This window comes from Eschrichtius robustus, chromosome 1 (assembly GCF_028021215.1).
Source record: "Eschrichtius robustus isolate mEscRob2 chromosome 1, mEscRob2.pri, whole genome shotgun sequence".
Lineage (NCBI taxonomy): Eukaryota > Metazoa > Chordata > Mammalia > Artiodactyla > Eschrichtiidae > Eschrichtius > Eschrichtius robustus.
The window spans coordinates 183,592,566-183,608,722 of NC_090824.1; positions in this window are offsets into that span (position 1 = coordinate 183,592,566).

Sequence of the window (16,157 nt, forward strand, 5' to 3'; positions counted from 1 at the left end):
GACCAGGAAAATCTGTCAGACTGCCACTGCCACCCTCACGCCATCTGAAGATACTTCTATTCCAGAGAAATCTTCTGGACTGGCTGCCTTCAAAACTCAGAAACTGGTGTTATAGTCTGCTCAGATCATTAACCATTGTTTTTCTTTTGTTTCCATAGAAATGTCACTTGTTAAATACCTGATGGAGCTACTCACACCGTGTAGGACTAACTTTGGAGGTCCACCTACAACACCACCTCCTAAAATGAGACACAACTGTTTATCTAAACCAACTTATTTTCAAGACTAAGAGACCGGTTCAATAGAGCAATCTATGTACTCAGTTTCAAAGGCAGAGCTGAAGGGGAGCAAAATAAGCCACCCCAAAAGTACAGCTGCAGCAAGGGCACTCTGACCCGCCTCTGTCCCCCTGAAAGCAGGAAACAAATCTCCCATGCGAAGGTACACTCCCTATACCAGGAGGATAAAAGGCATCCTTATCACCAGAAATAGGGAACTTAGTGCCAAGAAGGCTGCATAAACAAACCTTGTTACTTCTTCACTGATTTACTACCACAAGATCAAACCCCTCTGTTTTGTCAATTCCTCACAAATGTATTGTTTCCTTGTCCAAAAGGTATTAAAGTTGCCTGCTTTGGTCACATCGGGGAGTCATATTTAATAGGTGCCCTTACATACAAAATTAAATTTGTTTTTCCCCTGTTAATCTGTCTATGTCAATTTAATTATTAGACCAGCCGAAGAACCCAGAAGAAGGGGAAGGTTTTCCTCCCCAGCATCTGTAAGTTCTGATGAGATGTTTCCCTCTCCTCCCCGTCTCCACTCCGCTCCCACCAGAGAATTGATTTTCTTCAAAATCCTATTCTACTCAGAGTTACAATGTTAAGCATTTTTATGCATGCAGTAATGATAATAAACAACGCTATGAGAAAGGCTCTCCTCTGTTCTCACAATAACTCTGACACGTCTCATTAGAAAATTTGGTTGATTCTGCTCTGTTGAACATCCGAAGAGATATTGTAACTAGAAAAGAGACTTCAGAGATGAAGCTAGAAGACAGAGGCTTATCAATTCCTTAGAAGACAATAAAGGATGCAGAGAGAAAATTGTGGAGTTATATATTTGGAGAAAGAGGTAAACGCATGGGAAATGTGAGAAGGTGTATTTGAACTTTGATGGTGAAATCATACCCAGTAAAATCCCTTGCCAACAACCACCGTTGCTTTTGAACTTCTGGCTCTATAAGATGGGGGAGAGAAAAAAAGACTCCAATTGTTATTTCGGTATTCTGGCACACCAATAAGATAACAGCCTTATTATTACTTCTCTTATAGATTAAGAATGCTGTTTAGGACTGTATAGGAACTTCTTTCTGAATGTAGCTCATGTTAGTGATGAAGTAGGGTCATGATAAAATAATCACAACGGACTCTGGCTGAAAACACTATACTTGTTCATTTTATTTGGCCTCGATACAAAATAACTCAAGTGATAAAAGCTCTCCCCGGTCACCAAGGAATAGTAGTTGTAGATAAGTAGCTGCGAATTTGAGATGGAATGTTTTATAAAGAACAAAATTTCTTAGAACGCTCTGGATGATGGCCGTCTTAGGGCTCACTTAGTTACCCAGGCTCCAAGGAAGGCACTTACATGCCAATTTAAGTCACACTGCACAGAAAGGGCTAGAACACCAGAATTTCCTTCCTTGTTATCATACCTGCCCTCTCCCTGCCTAGAAACTTCCAGCCCTTTTATCCTGATGTATATGAATTAAATTGGAATTTTATGGTAGCTTACACAGTACTTTACATTTTAAAAATTGTTGAAGAAACAGATGGTGGTAGCTTATAAGGAATAGAGTGGAAATATACACTGATGGAATTTTCTTCTCTACTGTAGACCTTGCCCTAAAAACGATGATGGTCTTCCAAGTTCTGGATTTTTCTCCATGAGAGCAGCACTGGTCAGATTTTGGAACTCAAGGCATGCTCACCCAATGTGATGCTTGTTTTGCAGCAAATAGCAGGTTTGATACAGTTTTTCCCTTTGCATCTTGCAAAGCAATTTTGAAACTACTTTACTGGTGCCCCTCCTCAAAGTAGGGTGTGATTCCACAGAAAGAATCATGCCCAGGCCAATAATAGATGCATAAAATCTGATATCCTTGGGATTTTCACATGACTGTCAGAAGGCAAAATATAGAAGATGATGTAAGTTTTAGTAGTTATGAATTTTTAGTCTGATCTCAATGTCCTCATTAATACATCAACTGTGTAACTTCATTATATTCTGCGCTTATTATTTAGTAACAAAGAAGCAGAGAAAAGCTCTTAGAGGGAAAACTGTTCCTTTCGAGTAATGAGCTACAGCTCAAAGGAAGCAACTGTGTTTCTTCTCTGCTCCTACGTGCTCTTGAGGGAACCAAGACCCCTGCAGGAGGTGAAGCTGGGTTACCCTGGGCTCAGAAGGCACCTGGGGTCTTGGAGGCTCAGGGGGATGCAGGCAAAACCCTCCTCTCGTGGAGGGGGGGGGCAGTTATAAAGTGCCAGCAGAGGGCTTTGGGTACCACTTATTTATTAAAATAGGGGCATCAGGGTCCCCATGTTTCTTGTGGAAAGCCGAGAGGTGCCACCCAGGAGGTCCTCCCAAGGAAATTAGAGCAATATAAAAACTGGCTGCCCTCATGCCCTCTGCATGGGTGGTTTGTACCTTCTCTCCTCTCAGGAAGTCTTGGATCAAAACTGCTGAGCACAGACAAAAGGGCGGCCCAGTTTCCTGGCGGCTTTCAGGTCTTTGTCTTTCTTTACTTGAGTAAAAAGATGGGGACTTTCTACTGAGTAGTATGCTTAGGTGAAGGACCCTGGCAGACTCCTTTTCAAATGCCAGGAAAGAATCCATAAGTCTTATGAATAGTCACATTTATATAACATTTAAAAAAGGTAACCAAATAGTACTATATTAAATCCAACCAGGCTGAATGTATCCTAGAGACACTGACAACAATAGTATTTGAGTGAGAACATAGATTTAAAAAAAAAAAAAAAAGTGTTATGTGAAACCCAGACCACACTCAGTCCTTCTGATCCAATTCACAACCTTGCAGCCTGGCTCTGTTGGTTTGGCTTTTCCATGCTTTCTGGAGAGTGTTTCCACCAGGATGCTGGAGTTCTGGGAAGCCTGCGGCCAAGTCCGATGCACTGTGCAATAGGGAGCTGCCCAGCGGGCTTCCCGTAAGAAGCGGTGACTATTCTCTCTGCGCTGCTGCTACTCCGACACGCCTCACGCCACTCAGCGTCCTCCGGATAGATCTTAGTTAAAAGCCATTTCCCAGACACCGAAGTGCAGCTATCACTTATAAGACTGTTATGAGATGGTGCATGACCGTCGTGTAATTGACAGAGACCTTAGATTTCATTTGTGAATACTTTTTCATTAAAAATGAGTCTTAACAATGTGAAAAAGATACTGAAAAATACCGTAATCACGTCGTCCCAGCACAATTGCTACCATTTTTTTTCTTATTGTGCATGTTTTACATAGTGGCAATCATAGTATCATTTTTAACTCTGATTTTTAAAAAAAATTTTATTGGCGTAGAGTTAATTTACAATGTTGTGTTAGTTTCAGGTGTATAGCAAAGTGAACCAGTTATACATATGCATATATCCACTCTTTTTTTAGATTCTTTTCCCATATAGGCCATTACAGAGTATTGAGTAGAATTCCCTGTGCTATACAGTAGGTCCTTATTTTTTTAAAAAAATAACGCTTCATCCCACTTTTCACATTGCCCATATATTTTTCTTAGCTATTTCTCTTGGTGACTGCATGTTAATTCACTGTGTAATGTACCCACATGGTCCTATTGTTGGACATTCAGTGTGTCCTTTTTCCCCCTCATGTTGATAATGTTATAGAGAATACACTTCATAGAGCTTTTGCTTCTACTGAATTATTTTTTTAGGATAAAGTCTTAGGGATGAAATTACTAAGCCAAACTTTATGACCTTCTTTGGTGCTCTATTCTATGCCATATTGTTTTCCCCAAAAAAGTTTATACCAATTTACATGGCCAACAGTAAACATATTGCAGTAAATGTATAAGATCATTCTTTTCGTAAAGTTTGGGTCGGATATTTTTGCTAATTCAGATGAAAAACAATTCCCCAAGTTTGCTTTGGTATGCACTTCCTTGGTTATACTTCTGAAAATATGAATTATTTCCCTGTGTTTCTTATTTGTATTTCCTCTTGTACCAATTATCAGAATGTTATATTTGTAATTTTTCTTATGTGCTGGAACCATCAATCTTATAATGGGGGCTAGAAAACCTGCACAGCTGATGAAGTCTCAATAATCTACCTGTTTCTTCCAGTACCTTGAGGAATGGCTTCATAATGATGTTTTTGACTCACAGACATTAGTAAGCAACTATTCAGGCTTACACTTCGTTGGGCTTCATTCTTCACTCACTATCTCCTTGTAGTCCAGATTTCATCCTAGGGCAGAGCAAGTGGTCAGTATTAATAGCCTCAAACCAGTGATTCTAAGTGTAATAAAAACAATTTTACCAGGGAAGTAGAGCTGCAGAAGCACTGAGCTATTTAAGGTGCATATCTAAGCAGTAGAGACCATCTTTCCCAGCACAGGAGAGAGTCTTATTTAAAGACTTCTTTAGGGCTTCCCTGGTGGCGCAGTGGTTAAGAATCTGCCTGCCAATGCAGGGGACATGGGTTCGAGCTCTTGTCTGAGAAGATCCCACATGCCGCGGAGCAACTAAGCCCGTGCGCTACAACTACTGAGCCTGCGATCTAGAGCCTGAGAGCCACAACTACTGAAGCCTGCACACCTACAGCCCGTGCTCCACAACAAGAGAAGCCACCACAATGAGAAGCCCACACACAGCAATGAAGAGTAGCCCCCGCTCACTGCAACTAGAGAAAGGCCGCACACAGCAATGAAGACCCAATGCAGCCAAAAATAAATAAATTAAATTAAATTAAAAATAAATAAATAGGAGCTTCAAGATGGCAGAGGAGTAAGACGTGGAGATCACCTTCCTCCCCACAAATGCATCAGAAATACATCTACACGTGGAACAACTCCTACAGAACACCTACTGAATGTTGGCAGGAGAACTCACACCTCCCAAAAGGCAAGAAACTTCACATGTACCTGGGTAGGGCAAAAGAAAAAAGAAAAAACAGAGACAAAAGGATAGGGACAGGACCTGCACCTCAGGGAGGGAGCTGTGAAGGAGGAAAGGTTTCCACACACTAGGAAGCCCCTTCACTGGTGGAGATGGGGGGTGGGGTGGGGAAGCTTTAGAGCCACAGAGGAGAGCGCAGCAACAGGGGTGCGGAGGGCACAGTGGAGAGATTCCCGCACAAAGGATCGGTGCCGACCAGCACTCACCAGCCGGAGAGGCTTGTCTGCTGACCCACCGGGGCAGGTGGGGGCTGGGAGCTGAGGCTTGGGCTTCGGAGGTCGGATCTCAGGGAGAGGACTGGGGTTGGCGGCATGAACACAGCCTGAAGGGGGCTAGTGCGCCACAGCTGGCTGGGAGGGATTCCCGGAAAAGGTCTGGAGCTGCCGAAGAGACAAGAGACTTTTTCTTGCCTCTTTGTTTCGCGGTGCGCGAGGAGAGGGGATTCAGAGCACCACCTAAATGAGCTCCAGAGACGGGCGCGAGCTGCGGCTATCAGCGCCGACCCCAGAGACGGGCATGGGACGCTAAGGCTGCTGCTGCCGCCACCAAGAAGCCTGTGTGCAAGCACAGGTCACTGTCAACACCTCCCCTCCAGGGGGCCTGTGCAGCCCGCCACGGCCAGGGTCCCATGATCCAGGAACAACTTCCCCGGGAGAAGGCATGGCATGTCTCAGGCTGGTGCAACGTCACACCGGCCTCTGCCCCGCAGGTTCGCCCTGCATCCGTGCCACTCCCTCCCCCCAGCCTGAGGGAGCCACAGCCCCCGAATCAGCTGCTCCTTTAACCCTGTCCTGTCTGAGCAAAGAACAGGAGACCTACATGCAGAGAAGGGGCCAAATCCAAAGCTGAACCCCAGGAGCTGTGTGAACAAAGAAGAGAAAGGGAAATCTCTCCCAGCAGTCTCAGGAGCAGCGGATTAAATCCCTACAATCAACTTGATGTATCCTGCATCTGTGGAATACCTGAATAGACAACGAATCACCCCAAATTGAGGCAGTGGACTTTGGGAGCAATGATATATATAATTTTTTCTTTTTTCTCTTTTTGTGAGTGTGTATGTGTATGCTTCTGTGTGTGATTCTGTCTGTATAGCTTTGCTTTTACCATTTGTCCTAGGGTTCTGTCTGTCCATTTTTTTGTTTGTTTGTTTTGTATTTTGGGGTTTTTTTACTATAGTTTTTAGCGCTTGCTATCATTGGTGGATTTGTTTTTTGGTTTGGTTGCTCTCTTCTTTCTTTCTTTTTTCTATTACTTAAAAATTTTTTAATAATTATTTTTTATTTTTTATTTTAATAACTTTCTTTTCTTTTCTTTTCTTTTTTCTTTCTTTCTTTCTTTTTTTCCCCCTTTTATTCGAGCCGTGTGGATGACAGGGTCTTGGTGCTCTGGCCGGGTGTCAGGCCTGTGCCTCTGAGGTGGGAGAGCCGAGTTTGGGACATTGGTCCACCAGAGACCTCCCAGCTCCATGTAATATCAAACGGCAAAAATCTCCCAGAGATCTCCATCTCAACATCAAGAACCAGCTCCACTCAACGACCAGCAAGCTACACTGCTGGACACCCTATGCCAAACAACTAGCAAGACAGGAACACAATCCCACCCATTAGCAGAGAGCCTGCCTAAAATCATAAGGTAACAGACACCCCAAAACACACCACTGGACGTGGACCTGCTCACCAGAAAGACAAGATCCAGCCTCATTCACCAGAACACAGGCACTAGTCCCCTACACCAGGAAGCCTACACAACCCACTGAACCAACCTTAGCCACTGGGGGCAGAAACAAAAAACAACGGGAACTACGAACTTGCAGCCTGCGAAAAGGAGACCCCAAACACAGTAAGTTAAGCAAAATGAGAAGACACAGAAACACACAGCAGATGAAGGAGCAAGGTAAAAACCCACCAGACCAAACAAATGAAGAGGAAATAGGCAGTCTACCTGAAAAAGAATTCAGAATAATGATAGTAAAGATGATCCAAAATCTTGGAAATAGAATGGAGAAAATACAAGAAATGTTTAACAAGGACCTAGAAGAACTAAAGAGCGAACAAACAATGATGAACAACACAATAAATGAAATTAAAAATTCTCTAGAAGGAATCAATAGCAGAATAACTGAAACAGAAGAACGGATAAGTGACCTGGAAGATAAAATAGTGGAAATAACTACGGCAGAGCAGAATAAAGAAAAAATAATGAAAAGAATTGAGGACAGTCTCAGAGACCTCTGGGACAACGTTAAATGCACCAACATTTGAATTAGAAGAAGAGAGAAAGAAAGGAACTGAGAAAATATTTGAAGAGATTATAGTTGAAAACTTCCCTAATATGGGAAAGAAAATATTTAATCAAGTCCAGGAAGCACAGAGTCCCATACCAGATAAATCCAAGGAGAAACATGCCAAGACACATACTAATCAAACTATCAAAAATTAAAAACAAAGAAAAAATATTAAAAGCAGCAAGGAAAAAACAACAAATAACATACAAGGGAATCCCCATAAGGTTAACAGCTGATCCTTCAGCAGAACCTTTGCAAGCCAAAAGGGAGTGGTAGGACATATTTAAAGTGATGAAAGGGAAACACCTACAACTAAGATTACTCTACCCAGCAAGGATCTCATTCAGATTCGACGGAGAAATTAAAACCTTTACAGACAAGCAAAAGCTAAGAGAATTCAGCACCACCAAACCAGATTTACAGCAAATGCTAAAGGAACTTCTCTAGGCAGGAAACACAAAAGAAGGAAAAGACCTACAATAACAAACACAAAACAATTAAGAAAATGGTAATAGGAACATACATATCGATAATTACCTTAAATGTAAATGGATTAAATGCTCCAACCAAAAGACACAGCCTGGTTGAATGGATATAAAAACAAGACCCGTATATATGCCATCTACCAGAGACCCACTTCAGACCTAGGGGCACATACAGACTGAAAGTGAGGTAATGGAAAAAGATATTCCATGCAAATGGAAATCAAAAGAAAGCTGGAGTAGCAATTCTCATATCAGACAAAATAGACTTTACAACATAGACTGTTATGAGAAACAGAGAAGAACACTACATAATGATCAAGGGATCAATCCACGAAGAAGATATAACAATTGTAAATATTTATGCACCCAACATCAGAGCACCTCAATACATAAGGCAAATGCTAACAGCCGTAAAAGGGGAAATCGACAGTAACACAATCATAGTAGGGGACTTTCACCAATGGACAGATCATCCAAAATGAAAACAAATAAGGAAACACAAGCTTTAAATGATACATTACACAAGAAGGACTTAATGGATATTTATAGGACATTCCATCCAAAAACAGCAGAATACACTTTCTTCTCAAGTGCTCATGGAACATTCTCCAGGATAGATCATATCTTGGGTCACAAATCAAGCCTTGGTAAATTTAAGAAAATTGAAATCGTATCAAGTATCTTTTCTGACCACAATGCTATGAGACGAGATATCAATTACAGGAAAAAATCTGTAAAAAAATACAGAAACATGGAAGCTAAACAATACACTACTTAATAACCAAGAGATCAGTGAAGAAATCAAAGAGGAAATCAAAAAATACCTAGAAACAAATGACAATGAAAACACGACCACCCAAAACCTATGGGATGCAGCAAAAGCAGTTCTAAGAGGGAAGTTTATAGCAATACAATCCTACCTTAAGAAACAAGAAACATCTCAAATAAACAGCCTAACCTTATACCTACAACAATTAGAGAAAGAAGAACAAAAATACCCCAATGTTAGCAGAAGGAAAGAAATCATAAAGATCAGATCAGAAATAAATGAAAAAGAAATGAAGGAAACAATAGCAAAGATCAATAAAACTAAAAGCTGGTTCTTTGAGAAGATAAACAAAATTGATAAACCATTAGCCAGACTCATTAAGAAAAAAATGGAGAAGACTCAAATCAATAGAATTAGAAATGAAAAAGGAGAAGTAACAACTGACACTGCAGAAATACAATCATGAGAGATTACTACAAGCAACGATATGCTAATAAAATGGACAACCTGGAAGAAATGGACAAATTCTAAGAAAAGCACAACCTTCCAGGAAGAAATAGAAAATATAAACAGACCAATCACAAGCACTGAAATTGAAACTGTGATTAAAAATCTTCCAACAAACAAAAGCCCAGGACCAGATGGCTTCACAGGCGAATTCTACCAAACCTTTAGAGAAGAGCTAACACCAATCCTTCTCAAACTCTTCCAAAATATAGCAGAGGGAGGAACACTCCCAAACTCATTCTATGAGGCCACCATCACGCTGATACCAAAACCAGACAAAGATGTCACAAAGAAAGAAAACTACAGGCCAATATCACTGATGAACATAGATGCAAAAATCCTCAACAAAATACGAGCAAACAGAATCCAACAGCACATTAAAAGGATCATACACCATGATCAAGTGGGGTTTATCCCAGGAATGCAAGGATTCTTCAATATACGCAAATCAATGAATGTGATACACCATATTAACAAATTGAAGAATAAAAACCATATGATCATCTCAATAGATGCAGAAAAAGCTTTAGACAAAATTCAACACCCATTTATGATAAAAACCCTCCAGAAAGTAGGCACTGAGGGAACTTACCTCAACATAATAAAGGCCATATATGACAAACCCACAGCCAGCATCGTCCTCAATGGTGAAAAACTGAAACCATTTCCACTAAGATCAGGAACAAGACAAGGTTGCCCACTCTCACCACTATTATTCAACATTTTTTTGGGAAGTTTTAGCCACAGCAGTCAGAGAAGAAAAATAAATAAAAGGAATCCAAATTGGAAAAGAAGAAGTAAAGCTGTCACTGTTTGCAGATGAGATGATACTATACATAGAGAATCCTAAAAATGCTACCAGAAAACTACTAGAGTTAATCAATGAATTTGGTAAAGTAGCAGGATACAAAATTAATGCATAGGAGTCTCTTGCATTCCTATACACTAATGATGAAAAATCTGAAATAGAAATTAAGGAAACACTCCCATTTACCATTGCAACAAAAAGAATAAAATACCTAGGAATAAACCTACCTAAGGAGACAAAAGACCTGTATGCGGAAAACTATAAGACATCGATGAAAGAAATTAAAGATGATACAAACAGATGAAGAGATACACCAAGTTCTTGGATTGGAAGAATCAACATTGTGAAAATGACTTTACTACCCAAAGCAACCTACAAATTCAGTGCAATCCCTATCAAACTACCAATGGCATTTTTCACAGAACTAGAACAAAAAATCTTAAAATTTGTATGGAAACATAAAAGACCCTGAAGAGCCAAAGCAATATTGAGAAAGAAAAACAGAGCTGGAGGAATCAGGCTCCCTGACTTCAGACTATACTACAAAGCTACAGTAATCAAGACATTATGATACTGGCAAAACACCAGAAATATAGATCGATGGAACAGGATGGAAAGCCCAGAGACAAACCCATGCGCATATGGTCACCTTATTTTTGATAAAGGAGGCAAGAATATACAATGGAGAAAAGACAGCTTCTTCAGTAAGTGGTGCTGGGAAAACTGGACAGCTACACGTAAAAGAATGAAATTAGAACACTCCCTAACACAATACACAAAAATAAACTCAAAATGGATTAAAGACCTAAATGTAAGGCCAGACACTCTAAAACTCTTAGAGGAAAACATAGGCAGAACACTCTATGACATAAATCACAGCAAGATCCTTTTTGACCCACCTCCTAGAGAAATGGAAATAAAAACACAAATAAACAAATGGGACCTAATGAAACTTAAAAGCTTTTGCACAGCAAAGGAAACCATAAGCAAGACGAAAAGACAACCCTCAGAATGGGAGAAAATATTTGTAAATGAAGGAACGGACAAAGGATTAATCTCCAAAATTTACAAGCAGCTCATTCAGCTCAATATCAAAAAAAACAAACAACCCAATCCAAAAATGGGCAGAAGACCTAAACAGACATTTCTCTAAAGAAGATACACAGATTGCCAACAAACACATGAAAGAATGCTCAACATCATTAATCATAAGAGCAATGCAAATCAAAACTACAATGAGGTATCACCTCACACCAGTCAGAATGGCCATCATTAAAATATCTACAAACAATAAATGCTGGAGAGGGTGTGGAGAAAAGGGAACCCTCCTGCACTGTTTGTGGGAATGTAAATTGATACAGCCACTATGGAGAACAGTATGGAGGTTCCTTAAAAAACTAAAAATAGAACTACCATATGACCCAGCAATCCCACTACTGGGCATATACCCTGAGAAAACCATAATTCAAAAAGAGTCATGTACCACAATGTTTACTGCTGCTCTATTTACAATCGCCAGGACATGGAAGCAACCTAAGTGTCCATTGACAAGTGAATGGATAAAGAAGACGTGGCATATATATGCAATGGAATATTACTCAGCCATAAAAAGAAGCGAATTTGAGTTATTTGTAGTGAGGTGGATGGACCTAGAGTCTGTCATACAGAGTGAAGTAAGTCAGAAAGAGAAAAACAAATACCCTATGCTAACACATATATATGGAATCTAAAAAAAAAAAAAAAAAAAGGTCATGAAGAACCTAGGGGCAGGACGGGAATAAAGATGCAGACCTACTAGAGAATGGACTTGAGGACACGGGGAGGGGGAAGAGTAAGCTGGGACAAAGTGAGAGAGTGGCATGTACATATATACTCTACCAAATGTAAAACTGATAGCTAGTGAGAAGCAGCCGCATAGCACAGGGAGATCAGCTCGGTGCTTTGTGACCACCTAGAGCGGTGGGTAGGGAGGGTGGGAGGGAGGGAGATGCAAGAGGGAAGAGATATGGGGATATATGTATATGTATAGCTGATTCACTTTGTTATAAAGCAGAAACTAACACATCATTGTAAAGCAATTATACTCCAATAAAGATGTAAATAAATAAATAAATAAAGACCTCTTTATTCTGACGGTCAGTCTAGACAGCCAGTGTTTCTTTCCCCTGGACCAAAAAAAATCTGTCATCTCTCCCAAGTTCAGTCTCATCCTGAGTGTCCAGCACAATTCTCAGCATGTAGCAGGCGCTTAATAATTATTTGTTAAATAAATAAACGAAAAAATGAAATCGTATGATCACAAAATTACTCTCACTACAACTGGGACATATCAAGATATAGACCTTATCTTTCTTACGACCTGGGAGACTGCCTGCTAGGTGGTAGAGAGATAAACTTTAGTTCAAGTTTCAATCTTGGACAGAAACAGGAACTGACAGTCTCTTTTGAGCATTAACTCAATCTTTTTGGTAGAATTGCTCAGGCTTTCAGATTCTTCTCCTGTCTCCTGGCTCATCTCTGAGACGCTGTTCGGGGCACAGGGAGAGGCCAGCATGACTTGTGTCACTGGAGGAACAAAGCCCCCGGCCTAGTGGTGATTCTGCTCTGGCTGGTGGTGAGGAGCCATGTTTGAGCCAGAGTTCAGGGTCACTGTGGATGATGAACTTGTAGCCTATTCGGAGCCCTGGAAATTTGGCTTTTTCCCAGAAAGTGATGGTGCACAGATGCCACTGAGTGTCTGACGCATCTTCCATCTGTCCCCTGGCCCAACTGCATGTCTCCCAGGCCCCTCGGCAGCCACCAGCTCCCAACGCAGTAGGAAGCTGGGAGCCTTGGAGCACCACCCGGGCACCTCTCCTAACCAGGATGCTTCCTCTTCCTACCTGGGCCCAGGTTGCCTCATGTTGAAGGATTATACAGAAAAGCAAAGGAGAAAAGTAAAAATAGCGCCCTGCTCCATGAAAGAGTGACTGTTGGGAGGTCTTCACAAAGAAGTATATCACATGACCCTGGATGTGAGAAAACTTACAAATTAATTTGGGAGGGAACTTGGAGGAGTGTCCTGAATTCTTTTTTTTAAGTTGACGACCATTTTCATTCTTTTTTCTGCTTCTTTTTAAAATTTTTTTAAAATTTAAATATAGTTGATTTACAATATTGTGTTATTTTCAGGTGTACAGCAAAGTGATTCAGTTATACATACATATACATATATATATATACATATATATATATATATATATATTCTTTTTTAGATTCTTTTCCATTATAGGTTATTACAAGATATTGAGTATAGTTCCCTGTGCTCTACAGTAGGTCCTTGATGGTTAGCTATTTTATATATAGTAGTGCATATGTCTTAATCCCAAACTCCTAATTTATCCAGTGAATTGTTAATCCAGTGCCCTACGCAACCTATAAAACTGAGATTCAGACATTCTTGTCTTGTTCTTGGTCATTCACTGGTCCTCTCTATGGGAGGATGAGTGGAAAGATGGAGGCCAAGCATCTAGTGCAGATGAAGTGTGTCCACTGGGAAGGTGTGGAGATGACCAGGTGCAGATGCTGTCCTCACACGGGGCTGGACAAGGACGCCAGAGAGAGAGGAGCGTCTGTGCTTCCACAAGAGCTGGTCCCAAGCTATTTTGCTTCTTTCTTACTGATTTTCTCTCCTTACTTCAGTCCAACCTCCCACCCAAAGAATCAAGAAAGCTTGAAGAAAGCTACCCAATCCTTTTTTTTTTTTTTTGCTTCACCTCGACCCTGCTACAGCTGAGAACAAACCCATCTCCATCACCGAAATGGGGCGGTCTGCAGCAGCCTGGGCTCCCTGAAAAATAAGGATGGTATTTATCAATACTTTCATAAGACGTTTGACTTCAAAATGCCATCATATATATGTTTATTTGTATTGCTGTTCTCTTTAGCAAAACAAACGAAAAACAAAAACAAAGAGGACGACAACGAAAAATCCTTCTGTAATGATCTTTGTTGAACTCAGGCTGCTATTAAACGTGGTTGGCATCTGCTGAGCCTGTGCCAGTGGGGCAGAGGGGGACCACTGGAGTGAACCGGGCGTTGGGAGAAGGGGCTGCCCAGGATCTGTCATCCTCCGGGGCCAGTCCTCCCCGGTGAGTCCTCCTCAGCGAGTCAGGAGTGGCCTGTTTCGCTGGCAGCTGTTGAAGGCAAGCACGTTCTCTGTTTGACTCTCAGAGAGGCACGTGCCCTTTGGACCATAGAAACGGTCTCTGGCTTGACAGTGAAATCAGGGTTCAGGAAAATGCTTCTGAATAAACTTCCACCAAGTGAACTGTGAGCAATAAACCCAGATGGTTGCCAAAGAGGGCAAACATCAACCCCGGGTGGCCAGGTGCAGGCTAACTGGCCCGCTCACGGCAGGAAGGGGTGTTGTGCCCCGGGCAGGGCTAGGAAAACGGGGGACCTTCCCTGGAGTCCAAGAGGGTGGGGCCTGGTCCAGGGGCTGACACTTCACTTCGTTTGTGCAACCCCTCTCCTTATTACATAATTTCCCCGTGAGCCTGCACAGTAGGCAAAATATGTGCCCAAGAGGCTTTCCTTTGCCTACATATCGTTTTCTGCACACATGATTGGCGAAGTCCTGTCTTCACACCCCGAGTCTATGATTGGCCTTGATTACTCGACAACGGGAGGTCAGGGATGGGATACCCGGCTTCCTGCCTCCTCGTCTCCTTCCTTTCCCATCCGGGGATAATCACCATGCTTCTCAAATTCTAAATTCGCTAAGGGCTGATTCACCACACTTGCCACTTATCCAAACAATTTAGCAGCAAGGCACTCTTGAGGCCTAATTTCTGATTTGAATCGTGTTCATCCTCATCTTAGAACAAATGAAGACTCATCTGATGGGAATGCAGTGTTAGTTGTGTGGCCGGTTAAATCTCGGGTGAAGGATGGACATGGTGGTGGCACAGAGGGATGCTGGAGGATGGTGACCCTTCTTCACCTGCTTCCCTCTGGAGTGAGTGGCCGCCAGCCCTTGGAGGTAAACACTGAACCGGGGGGCAGTGCCACGACACGCAGTGGAAACACAGCTGCAGGAGGCCGGCCGGCTGCTCCTGCTTTGCAGACAACCGAGGAAGCTGGGGCCCGGGGAGCTGAGTGTCCTTTACAGACTCAGTGGGTCTCATTGCCCCACTGCTGTTCTCACACCAGAAGCCACGTGGTCTGAATTCTTCTGGGGCTTGTGTGAGAGGCACCAGGCTGCCCATTTTAGGAGCCATGACCTGGGGTCCATGTCAGGATTTCACAAACTTACCAACAGGTTTTGTCTTCAGCCCCTTGTCACCCGTCTTAGACCCTCTGTCCTTTCTCAGGTTCTCTACCTTGAGTACTTATTCCTATGTCATCCATCGACTACCCGAACTATTTATGAATGTTTCCTAAAAGCATCTTAGCCAACAAGAGAATCATTACTTTTTTTCCTGGCAAACTCTGTTCCTCCAATATTTACTTGTCTCAACTCAAAGTGGCCTATTGGGCATTGATCTATCTGACTGACCGTGACCAGGCGGTAGGTTTCTCTGCCTTGATTCTTTCCTGAATCTGCTTCGTACACTGAAATCTACCTCCCCTGTATCCCATCCCTTCAACCCACCTGTTCCCAGTCAACTGACTGTCTGGTTCAATGCAATGAAGTAAGATATTTAGAGACAAGAAACAACAGCATGGGTCTGTTTTAACTGGTGACATGACACCTTAATCCAAAGAAGGGACTCCAATGCCAGGAATTTCGGACTCTCAGGAAGACAGTGGGTGGATGGGGCTGAATACATCAGGTCAGTCTTTTCGGAGCCCCTCAGCTCCCACCTGCCAGCTCAGTGCCGCCTACTCTGACCAGGCTTAGCATAGCTTATTCACCCATCACGTGCACTCTTGTCCCAAATCTATATGTAGGGCAATTTTTCAGAGTGGTCGTATTTTCCAACCAGAAATTAAGATACATGACCTAAAAAAAAGGGACTTCTTGGTTGTGAATTTATTGATAGAACAAAGAGAAATCTACAAAAACACACTATTCAGGTGAAGAACAAAAAGAATTCTTATTAAAAAGTAAA